The 8,792-nt window shown below is 37.2% G+C and overlaps 1 long non-coding RNA gene across 1 annotated transcript; it reads left to right on the top strand.

Annotated features, from left to right (window-relative positions):
* Nucleotides 1–741: 741 nt before the first annotated feature.
* On the top strand, nucleotides 742–7,820 carry LOC145988385 (uncharacterized). The gene is made up of 3 exons (XR_014441749.1): nucleotides 742–827; nucleotides 2,306–2,540; nucleotides 7,476–7,820. It is a non-coding gene; the product is annotated as an uncharacterized LOC145988385 (long non-coding RNA).
* Nucleotides 7,821–8,792: the final 972 nt, after the last annotated feature.

Raw genomic sequence — 8,792 nt, 5'->3', positions numbered from 1 at the left:
TATTGCTTACCCAGTTTATTATTAAGAAAATAGACAATACTATTTTGAATGTTAGTACCGTATTAGAGCCCGTACACACATAACGTTACGTTCAAAACTTTCCAAATAAGCGAACCACATCGGCAAGCGCACGAAATGACGGAAATTAATTATTTTTAAATTACGTTTAAAAATGTGAAAATGACATAAGACGTAAATACTGCTTTTCCAATATAGTGTAGCTATTCAATTCGTTTATATGAAATATCTAACTATTTTGAAACGGACAATATTTACCCAGTTTATTATCATGAAAATAGACAATAATATGTTGAATATTTGTACAATATTAGAGCACGTTACTTTCTAAGCATTTCAAATAAGCAAACTTATACACATGTTCCCCTTCATCCAATTCAACATGAAGTCAAATTTCAATCATTAAGATCTATGAATAACCGCATCAATAACACAATTGCGCCCACAACGTGGCCGAAGGTCACGCATGAGAGCGTACAAGACAGCACACAGATGAATCAACTCCTGGTTAGAAAAGGTGCCTCAAACAAGACTGACATCTACATCAGAAGTTGATTCAGTCCAGATACAATTACGTATATATTGGTAAACTCAATGCGAAAATATTTACATGGTGGATGGTTTAATTAAATGTTTATAGGTATAATAACAAACAATTTTTTAGAGACTTGAGTTGCTTGTTGTTCACCATGGAAACGGACGTTGCTAGGGAACTTAAAGAAAGTTTATTTTAACAGCGAGAACTACTGTAACTGAATTATACTAGACTTTTCGTATTTCAAAAACAAGTGTCAGAATTTATTACAGAGGTAAGGTAGGAATTTAAGGGGAATGACGGAAAACAATTATTTAGCAATTACGTTTTAAAATGTGAAAATGACAAAAGACGTAAATATTGCATTTTCAATTTAGTGTCGCTATTGAATTCGTTTATGCAAAACATCCAACTAATTATCTTGAAACGGTTATTACTTACACATGTTTATTATTAAGAAAATAGACAATAATATTTTGAATAGTTGTACCTTATTAGAGCCTATACATACATAAAGTTACTTTCTAAACTTTTCAAATTAGCAAACTTATACACTTGATCCCCTTCATCCAATACAACATGCAGTCATTTTACCCTATCTATATCATTACGCCCACAACGTGGCCGAAGGTCACGCATGCGAGCGTACAAGACGTGGCCAAGGGTCACGTCGAAATTACGCGAGTCTCCAAATGGGCCTTTATATGACGGTAGAATGTACACGAAGATCTTTGTCTTTACATATTTGAGAGTTAAAGGTATTTTTAAAAAGGACTCACCTTGCTTACCACATTATCTATTTATTTATTGAGACAATTCCATATATAGCACATGTGGGCATTTTACACTGAAATTGTCAACAATGAAAATGCAATGATGATGATAATAATAATAAGCAAAAAAATATAAAAAATAATAAAAGTAACAAATTAACACAAAAGTGAATAGCAAATTAACAAGAAATAAGTAAAAGATGGCACTATTTGATACTATTTACAAACATTTCTTCTAATAGAAAGCCGAAAGGCAAACTCGGAGGAAAATATATCGATTCTTGAGAGATAATTGTATCGTGTGGCAAGTCTGTAAAAGATAGATCTTTTTTGAATTTCTAGTGTGTGTTTTTTTGTATAAAATAATCTTGTGTTGCGTGTTGTGCGCATAGGTACTCTAAAGTGGAATTCCTCAAGAAGTGTGTTGCAGCGGATTTTGCCATTCACAATTTTGTATAAATAACTGAAATCATTCTGCAAACGTCGCTCATAAGCACTTTGTAAGTTTAGAAAAGACAGGAGATGCGGAAATGAAAAATTGCGTAATGAGGGAACCCTGTGACGGACTATAGCTAGGAAGAAGTGAAAGACTGAATCGATTCTATAGAGCTGAGTGGGGCACGCCATGGACCAGACGGGTGAGCAGTATACTATTATTGGGGAATAAATGATTTGAAGTACAAGGTGAGGGCTGAGATGTCACTAATTTCAGTGAAGCGGTAGAGTAAACCTAAGAGATGTATTGCCTTTTATGTGGTGCATAAATATGTTCCTCAAATGTGAGCTTTTGGTCGAAAACAATGCCTAGGTCTTTATGAGAGGATACTGCTTTGATGTTATTGCCAGAGATGGAGTAAGATGACTTTAACAGGTTCTTCTTGAGAGAGATGGTGAGAGTAGTACACTTTTCAGGATGCAATGTAAGATAGATAAGTGATGTGGTGTAAAATGATGATGTGTTATACGAATTTTTTTCTAGTTGTTGGATATCACTGTCACCCCTCCCCCATCACATCGAGCACTGTCTCTGAGAGACCCGCTACCCACGAGAGATTTGAACGCTCATCAGGGAGCGAAACTGAAGAAAACAAGGAAAGACTTCGTTTATTTGTACGTGGAAATCGTCTATCAGAAACAGGAAAAACAAGAAAGTGAATGCCTTTGCATGTCTTTTCGATATGGTCCCAAAGTAGCTGAAGACACCTGTCCACAAGGTATTGTATGTGGAGATTTTAGCTGGTAAAATAATTAACTCGCTTGAACACCCTACCTATTCACCGGATCTAGCCCCCACGACTTCTTTCTGTTACCGCTGGTAAAACGGAACACTGAAAAGAAGGAATTCTGATCATGCTGATGACATCAGGAGTAATAGGCTACAGCGCTGTGGGCCATTCCACAAAAAAATGTAAATATGGATTGAAAGGTTGAATAGGCTCTGACATCCGTGCATAACTTTCAAAGAGCAGTAAAGGAAGGTGACAGCAGTGATATTCTGCAATGAGTTACTTAGCAATTTACCGTGAAGAGTTCGTGAACTTTAATACGAGACCTCGTGTGTCCATTAGGGATTCCCCAATGACGCAGTGGTAGCATCGTCGCCTTGTAAACAAGGGCGTCCCGGGTTTGATGCCAGGTGGAGGCACATAGTGGTTTGGATTCCAGTTTAAACTGTAGGCCCAGTCCCGATTAGACTTACTGTGCATAAAGTCGACTTAAAACAGCAGCTCAATCAACCAGTCGTGTGTCCATTATTAGAAAACTCTGTGGCGGAGTGGTTAGCACAGCAGCTCGCTGCGAGGCCAAGAGTCACGTGTTCGAATCCCGGCGTGGATTTGCTTTGTGAGTGTCCCTTCATCAATTTCATCATATCATCACATCCTCATCCTTGCAATCAGCCGAAAATGGCATAGAAACGATGTAAAGTAAACCAAATTAATTCATTGATTGATTGAGTTGGTGTTTTAAGTCCACTTTATGCACAGTAAGGCTAATCCAGACTGGACCTACAGTTTAAAGTTGGATCTAAACCACTATGTGTCTCCACCGGGTATCGATCCCGGGACGCCTTGATTACAAGGCGACCACGCTACCACAGCGCCATCGGGAATCCCAAATTAATTAATTATTATGCTCTATGTATACTTTATCAAGTACGTAGAAGTGCAGTTGATGGAAAATCGTGAACAAGTCTGAATACTGGGCCTTAATTTTCCATAAATTGCAATTTGAAGACAGCTACGAAGTTAATTACAACGACAATCTAATAAATATTTACTACAGTTGGTATAAAAGGAAATTACAAAGTATAATACCACTCCATGAATGTAATGAAAAAAGGATGGAACATTCCAACTGTTACAAGATCGGTAACTTCTCCCAATGCAAAAAAAAACCAACGACATATTCACTCGCTCCCGTTTCAATGGCTGACATGAATTCCACCAGCGAAAGGTACAGAGGAATCGGTAAAAAGCGGAACGAAATTCCTGGCGAATTTCGCCGTGTAATTAGTTTATTGGCTTTGGTTGATAAATATTTCAGCTGTGCAGAATGCAGAGTGGAGGCAACCGCCTGTCGATTATTTGGACGTCAATCGATGTTACGATTGTGTTTTCGAGAATCGTCGAGAGAGATAATCAGATTGGCAGACTTGCCAATTCCTCTTCCTGCTAGTATTATCTTTCGTTATCATGTTTTAAAAAACTTGATTCGGTACTGTGAAGTGTCAGATTACAATTTCATATTTTAGAATGCTACAGTATATCTTGTTTAACGTGAATTTTACATCATGAAACACCACCAAGTAGAACAACACTGTTAAAATTTACAGTCATATTTACAATACAGTGGTGTAAATGAGTACAAGAAGAGAACAAAGTTATTCATACGAATATTTCTACCATATACGGGACGTGTATTGCGAACAATTATTATTAGGCATATCATATTACACTTTTTGTGTCAGTGTGTAGGTGGCAGCACTACATAAGAACCAACAAAACACTGTCGAGGTGGAAATTGCTATAAAGGCAACACTACTGCTGGCGTAGCTGTTGTGCTAACGTTGGTAGTGAAGGGAAGTGTGTGCGAGCATCAGGTAGTAGCTAGTCCAACATGCCTGGTTGGAAAGCGTCTTTCAGGTGACGAAAAAGCAAGAATTACTGATTACAAGGAGACGGGCCCCTCCAATCATCAAATAGCTAAAAAAATTAGGACATTCGAGTTGTGTTATTGACAATTTTGTCAAACTGGGCGCACAGTATGGAGAAAACGGAAAATATGGTCGGACACTAAAGCTGTCCGAGTTCACAAATGATTTATTTTGCGTAAAGCAAAATTCAATAAATTTTTTCCTCTCAAATCGTAGCTGATATGCAGTTACCAGCCACTGCCAGGCGAGTGTAACAAATTCTAGCAGAAGACCATAACATTGCATTCAAGAAACAAATTAGGAAACCACCCCTAAGCGATGCCCATAAGAAGGCTGGAATGGCATTTGCTGAAGAACACATGTCTTGGACCTCAGAATGGAATCAGCAACGAAAAATAGTTCAATTTGGACGAGCCAGATGGTTTTATGTATCATTGGCACTATCTCCGTGAAGAAGACCAAGTTAGTATGAGTAGAAATTTTGATGGGGAAAGCGTTGTGATCTGGGCAGCGCTTTACGCTAAAGATACGTCAAACATACCATAGCATGGTTGCACACCACGAATTGGGATGCCTACTTAGAGATGTTCGAGTCAGATTTCATTCGGATGTACGAAGAATTTGGCGACGATAATCTACGTTTTCAACAAGATAATGCTGCCATTCACGTGTCTGCTACGTCGAGACAGTGGTTTCAGGAGAAAGGAATAAGAGTTCTGAGTTGGCCGGCACGATGTCCAGATTTGTACCCCATTGAGAATTTATGGGGGATCCTAGCAAGGTATGTGTATCGCAATGGCCGGCAATTTGTGACTGTGGCTGAGCTGAAAAATGGGATTCAGTCAGAGTGGACAGCAATCTCAGAGGAAGACTTACACACTCTCATACACTGCATGACTAAGATAACTTTCGAGGTTGTTAAGAAAAATGGTGGTTCAACTAAATACTAGAACTTTGTTGTGCAATACTTTCTGATTGTTATTAGTTTATTTTGTAAAAATGCAAAGGTGTCTTTATAACAATTTCCACACCTCAGAGAGTGTTTTTCAGTTTTCATGTGGTGTTTCCCACGAAAACGACAAAAATATTTTTTATATGATTTGTACCATATGTCTACCAAAGCAAATGTAACAATATACATGGGAAACAATAAATAACGTTTTCCCACAAAACACTAATGCAATTATACTAATTTCCCCACTGTCAGCCTGTTAATTTATACAAACGAGACGAAAGAGGTTTTTTTCAATAAAATTTTAATATTTTTCATGCATAAAGATATAGAATAATTAAAAATTCATGGTATCTACTAGTCTTAATATACTGGAAATCCTGGAAAAGTCAGGGAATATACTTTTTCTGGAAAATTCATGGATGTGCCAGGGAAATTTACTCTGTTTTTCGAAAAATTAACATTGTTTTTGTTGAGTGCACTAAAAGTAGGTTTTTAAACAAAGAAAGCAAAGGCAGGACAAGGAATTTTAAATTTGTTGCAGACAAACCATACTTCAATTTGGTATACTGAGTATTACCAGTAGCTACAGTAGAAATTGTACATTAATTACTCTAGCAAAAGGTCATGTTTTGAATTATTTTCATGTAGAAATATACTATAGTAAATGACTATTGAAATTTCCCACTTTCTTGTTGCAATTTCTGGGTTATGTTTGGTAAATATTGGAATTAATAAAGACTTTGTTACTAACATTAACCTACATTGCACCTGCACTTAACACATCATATAATGCATTCCTATCCCCCCCTCACTACTGATGACTTATTACTTATCTTTACTCCACAGAATACATACTAATCACTTAAATGTATTATTTTATTATTGTATAATCCTTAAATTATCATTATAGTATTATCACTTTATCTGTGGTATTATCATGATCATTATGTTATTTCTCTTTCTTTGTTATTATTCATTTATTGTATCTGTGACAAGGATTGGTTGTAAAACGGCCCATGAAGCCGAAACAGGACTACTTAAATAAAAAAACAACAACATTCTGTTCTATTCTATTCTAATGTTTACTATAATTATGTACGAAAGCATATGACATATCGGCCCTTTTTTGACATGCGCCTCGCATTAACTATGCTGTCATTATTATTTTGTATAAAAATAAGATTTTTTTAACTGTAGGTCAATCTTGTCATCACTTTTATATGTGAAGTGGATATTCTGAAAACTTGGTAAAGTTGGATTCTTAATGTGATATTAGCTGTAATATAGTGACCTTCTACATATGAATTGCCCTGATGGCTTTAGTCTAGAAAGTTTTGGTTTGGAGAACCTGGAAATGTCAGGGAATTTTGTTTTTACCAAACTGTAAAATTTCAGTTGCGTATGCCATAAATATATTTACAAAACTGAACCATTGAAATTATATTAACTATTTAATGGCCCTTAGTATTTTTTAAACGGTCATTTTTTTATTGTAGTTGGATAACAGCAGAAGTTAACAGTCTTTGACGTTCATTTCCCCGTCAACTTTTTAGAATGAAAACTAAGTTCTACTTTTTATGATGTCCAACATGTGGCTTGTAAGCTCCAGAGCATCTTATTCATGTAGGGCTCCAAATAGTAGAAATACGTATCATAAAATACAGGGCATACACAAAAGAATAGTGCCGTTTCAAAAGTTAATTAAAGAAACATTTCTCACGTTACACTGTACAACATACACTAGGGGTGCCTACAGGGGGGATTCATGACGCGCTTGCGTTCATCAAATAGCTACACTCACAAAAGGCACACTCTGCCCCCAAAATTCACCGAGAGGGACAGCTATTATGTTTTTTATGTATATTTACATATACATAAAATATTGATTGTGTCAACCTTGCCCCCCAAAATTTATTTCAAGTTGCCGCCTCTGGTGTAAAGCTTACGAATTTCGAAAATTTAATTTTAAAAAAAATATATCGACATTCATTAAACAAAAATCAATTACTGTGTTTTTATTCAAACTCTATATTTTCACAGGAACGTATGAGTGATTCTCAATGCTGTTCCTCCACAGCGCTGGATCGGACGTGTTGCAAATGGAGACAACAACCTTCTCCCTTGGCCACCCAGTTCGCCGGATCTTGCACTATGTGATTTCAATCTTTGGGGGGATCGTTAATGCCAGCGTGTAAGTATCACCATTGCCTATGTCCATCCTTGAACTTCGTGATCGGATAATGCATGCATAGTAGGTCATTACAGCGGACATGCTACAAAGGGTCTTGGATGAGTTTGATTATCGTGTGGATGTGTATCGTGTGACCCAGGAGACACACATTGAAGGATTGTAATTAACGCATAAGAAACTTGGACAGTGTATGTTGTGCCCGTGTAACCTGAGAAATATATATTTTTTTTAAAATTAACTTTGAAACTGCACCATTCTTTTGTGTATGCCCTGCATAAATTCAAATGACAATAAAAATAAAGTTAATTCTTCAGTACAAATACTAAAGTACAAGACACAGGGACATATTCGAATGGGGAAAATGGTGAGAAGGGAGGAAAGCGCCTCCTCCCACATGTTTTTATTTATTTATCTAAAACATATTCAGTTTTTAATTACAATTCAATCCAAGTCTGTAGGGGAGTGGTTACCTTAGCACGCTTCAATGCAAGAGGTACTATTTCGAATCCTGAGTATGGCATTGATGTGTGTGTATGTTATAAATCTATCTCATCAGTTCGTCGCCACTTCTCAATGTCACGACTGGCCTCTTATGAGCAGTGGCGAAGCGTAGAGTTGCTAGCAGGGTAGGCACAAAAGTGTGATTTCCATTAGTTGCTTGAATCTGACAAAATAAAGTAATGAAATAAAGTAATAAATAAAATAAATCAGCGACGCGGAGCATCTATCCCAATAAATACATCATCTTCGCACAGCTTTCAAACAGAACGGGTACTCGGAACACAACATCAACATGACATTAACACGAGTACTGTCCAAGAAGACCAGCACACCAGGGAATCCGGACACATCAGGGAATCCAGACACGCTGGGGAATCCAGACACATCGGGGAATCTAGACACATCGGGGAATCCGAACACACCAGGGGACACGGACAAAGCTGACCAGAAGATAGCCATCCATTCTTACACCGGAAATCTCTCCGGAGTAATCAGCCGAATTCTAAAGAAACATAACATAAAAACATTCACAAACCACCTCCGAAGATCAGAAGCCTACTACGCAACCCCAAGGATGAGTTAGGACTCAAGACAACGGGAGTCTACCGTATTACCTGCAAATGCAGGAAAGCATACATTGGGCAAACGCTTAGGACAATAGAACA

The sequence above is a fragment of the Lepisma saccharinum genome, chromosome 5 (assembly GCF_977018435.1).
Source record: "Lepisma saccharinum chromosome 5, izLepSacc3.1, whole genome shotgun sequence".
NCBI classification, from domain to species: domain Eukaryota; kingdom Metazoa; phylum Arthropoda; class Insecta; order Zygentoma; family Lepismatidae; genus Lepisma; species Lepisma saccharinum.
The sequence above is the reverse complement of the archived record's forward strand: the minus strand, read 5'-3'. Positions and strand labels throughout refer to the sequence as shown.